The sequence below is a fragment of the Nilaparvata lugens genome, chromosome 7 (assembly GCF_014356525.2).
Source record: "Nilaparvata lugens isolate BPH chromosome 7, ASM1435652v1, whole genome shotgun sequence".
NCBI classification, from domain to species: domain Eukaryota; kingdom Metazoa; phylum Arthropoda; class Insecta; order Hemiptera; family Delphacidae; genus Nilaparvata; species Nilaparvata lugens.
The window spans coordinates 4,954,233-4,958,273 of NC_052510.1; the positions used below are offsets into that span (position 1 = coordinate 4,954,233).

General features: G+C 34.2%; 1 non-coding gene across 1 annotated transcript; it reads left to right on the forward strand.

The window, feature by feature from the left end:
• LOC120352564 lies at window positions 1–122 on the forward strand. Its single transcript, XR_005571921.1, has one exon. It is a non-coding gene; the product is annotated as a U5 spliceosomal RNA (small nuclear RNA).
• The last annotated feature ends 3,919 nt before the right edge of the window (window positions 123–4,041 follow it).

The window sequence follows — 4,041 nt, forward strand, 5'->3', positions numbered from 1 at the left end:
CAGCTCTGGTTCCACTTCAAAGTCGAATAAATCTTTCGCCTTTTACTAAAGATTTCCGTGGAGTGGAACACATGATGAGTCTAATCTCAATTTTTTCTAGAGCTCGACCTTACAGGTTGAGCCATAATCTGCATAACATAGTGACAGTGAAGGGATCAAGAAATCACTTCAATCATAGATTCGCATATCCTTCTTTTCCACATTAGGATTATATTGGAAGTGAAAGAAGACAGGAGATAGTTCCATTCTGCCTTACAACCGCATTCTCTAGAGGATATTATCTGATGCTCTCAACTGTTCATTCTTGTTAAAAATAGTGCATTACATATTATTTGTTGAGAAAAAATATTTTCCAATGATAAAATAACAATAAAGTTTCATAATTGACATTGAATAATATCTTTATAATTTCCACATTGTTAAACAACAATCTGGCAACGTTGCAGAGCTCGAAAAGAATAGCGTTATCTGCTTTGTTGAATGATAGACAAGGATAACAACACCGATGTTAATCAAATACACTATAACGTAGATCTCACTATTTTTCGTTAATCAGTACGGTGTCAGTGCTATTAACTATCAGTTCTTTAGTTTGATTAGAGTCTACGCCTATTACCATAGAGTAAAGATACCGTTTATTATTTTGTCTCTGCTATAAATCACCTTCAGGAATTTCGAATCAATAGTTCACTTTTCAAAGCAAAACTCCTGTCAGTGCTCTTCAAGAAGGATCAAGGTTTTCATACTCTAACATCTTGGAGGTTTTCAAGGTTTTCAACATCTTGTTAGTGATGATTTAAAAAAAATGGTAAATCTGGTGTGGCGCATCACACAACTTTCCTTGCCGTTATGAATTGATCATCTGACGCTAGTGTTCACGCGCATCTCAAGTCTACTATTCCAAGATCTGAGCAAGCTGGTGACAGGACAATAACGCTGGAGACAGACGAGCTCTGCCATCTCTCCATAGTGGATTTAATAGAATCAACAGTTTGCAATTGAATAATCACATTCTCTGGAATTCCGAGCTTATTTAAAATTTCAGGTAAAATGTTACTGAACATCAATTGTAGGGATTTTCATGCTGAATCTTTTCCATATGATTTTTTTTATCTAAATTGTATCTGAAGCCTGATTATTGGGAATCTAAAATCGAACTTTGCATAGATGGGGTGGAGCTCCTGGAATTTTTACAGATATGGGACTTGTGGCAGTTATTGATGACTATATTAGGTAAAAATCTGATCAAAATCGTTGGAGCCGTTTTTGAGAAAATCGCGAAAAACACTGTTTTTGACAACATTTTCGCCATTTTAGCCGCCATCTTGTATTGCATTTGATCGAAATCGTTCTTGTTGGATCCTTATAGTGTAAGGACCTTAAGTTGCTAGTTTCAAGTTATTCCATTTATTTTGGAGATGAGATATCGTGTACACAGACACTCATACACTCACACATACACATACAGACCAATACCCAAAATCACTTTTTGAACTCAGGGGACCTTGAAACGTATGGCAATTTGGAAATTGGGGTACCTTAATTTTTTTCGGAAAGCATCACTTTCCTTACCTATGGTAATAGGGCAAGGAAAGTAAAAATGAATAATTTCTGAATTAGTTTATTATAACAAATTGAATTGCACACAAAACAAAGTCAAGCTTTGAGATACTGAATGGAGGAACTAATCTATTCTATGATTGATATGAAGTTTGAGGTCTTGATGATTTGAAGTACGTACATGTAATTTAAAAAATAATATAATATAATAATAGTTCATAATCATATAATTCAATACATATAATAATTTATATAAATTAACATCATCTTAATTATACTATCAATCAAGGGCTACAAGTATTAATATTTGATTGAAAAGACCTACTAGTACCATACCCTTATTTATTCGTCATGTATTTGAAAATAGAATCTACGTTTGTATTTTTACAGTAATTAACCTTCCAACATCATTTCCAAATATCCATCAATCCAAATCAAATTGACAAAAATGTCATAAGCTTAGAATTTCTAGGTGAAGATTGTACAGCTCAAAAATTGATCATAACTAAATTTGTACTTTCTGAACTCGAAATACTCTACACTAGAATGGAAATTGGAGGGTTGCCTCTATCTTTTTTCTATAGAAAATTGCAATTTTCTCTACACTCTTTTCACAATTTGAAGCTAGAGGACAATTTTCTCTAGATTGAAAATTGAACAATTTGAAGCTACACAATTTTCTCCAGATTGAAAATTGAACAGTTCCCTCTACCATTATTTTATATAAATTTGCAATCTTCTTGAAATGTTGAAACTAATGTTCAATTCTCAACTGAAAATTGAACAATTCCTTACTATCATCATCTTTGATACAAAATTACAATCTCAAGAGTTGGCCAATTTCAATTGTCTGGCTTTTGAAACAAAGTTGCAGAATAGTAGATTGCAAGGTAATTATTCTCGTATCACTTTTGACACATGTTACAAATTGAGGTACAGAGTTCATTACCATTTATTACCTCGTAATATCATAGTAAAGTGTAGTATATTGAAATATTCTGTGAACCAAGACTTGATTAGTCTTCAATGTGGTTTTCTGGAGAGGGCTTCATACTATAGCTCTCCAAGTTATACTATATATCTAGTCAATCTATACTATATCTATATCCACTACTATATCTATAATTTAAACCCCCATCACTATTTATATTTATCCACTCATCAAGTTTATATTGAATTGAATTGAATCGCTGCCTTTATTAAAAACCTAGGAGGGCGAAGTTAGGGCGCAGCCGGCTCTCTCTTACACTTAACCCTCCATACAATTCTAAGTTACAACTAAAACAACATCATAAACAATGAACTAAAGTGAAAGAAAACAATAACTTAATATTGTTAAGCAGTCGTTAAGCCGTGTCCACACTATGTCGATCGACTCTGTCGACCCGGTCGATCGATAAAGTCGCTCGACACCTTCGACTGTGTCACTCGACAAAATTGCCTCAGTACATGTGGACGAGTCGATCGACAACCATCATAAATGTTCATACATAATCGAGTGTTTTAAGTGTTTTAGTGTTTAGTGTTTGACTTTGCAAATTTCTAATTTTCTTTTCCACCTCCACTTTTTCAATGCCAAATGACACCGCAATTTCCACCAAACCATCATGCCGCTTGTTTCTGTTTTTATAGTCAACATCACTTGAATCCCATAAGTAAGAACGATCATGGTACATTTCAATAAAATTCGACGTTTGGGTATCACTCCAATTCATTTTCAATAAAAATGTAAGCACTTGAACAACAGTATATTCACTATTCACTAACTAGTATATTCACTAACAGTATATTCACAACAGTATATTCACTAATTCACAACAGTATATCACTATTCTATTTTCTAAAACGGCAGTGACAAGATCGACACGTCCACACTGGTGCGTTCGACTCGACTTTCTTTGATCCGGACCGACCTGAATCGGGTTGCGTTCGACTCGACTCGACAGCGCTCAACAATGTCGAGCGACACGTCCACACTTGTTCGACATTGTCGATCGACTTTGTCGATCGGTGTCGATCGACATAGTGTGGACGCGGCTTTATTGTTAATATTGTTAGTCGTATTAATATTGTTAGAGCAGTAGATATATCACTAGAATTATCAATAGATATAGCACTATACACAACAGCATAGATTATATAGTGAGGTCCACGTTAGAATGGCAGTGGAGAAAGATAGCAGACAACGTTGCCGATCCTCTGTCTTGTCACCGTCTTCTATAGACGGTAGCTGATACAGGTTTATTGATGTAACATCAACTGTTCATTCTCGTTTAAAATAATCAATCATATTTATTTTATTTAGCAAGAAATTATATTTTTCAATAATTTCATAATGGATTTTCATAATTAAGATGAAATATTTTGTTAATTAATTATCAATTCTACATTGTTGGAAGACGATCAAGCAACAGAGCAAAGCGAGAGAGAGATAGCGCTATCTGATCTGTTGAATGATAGACAAGGATAGCAATACCATTG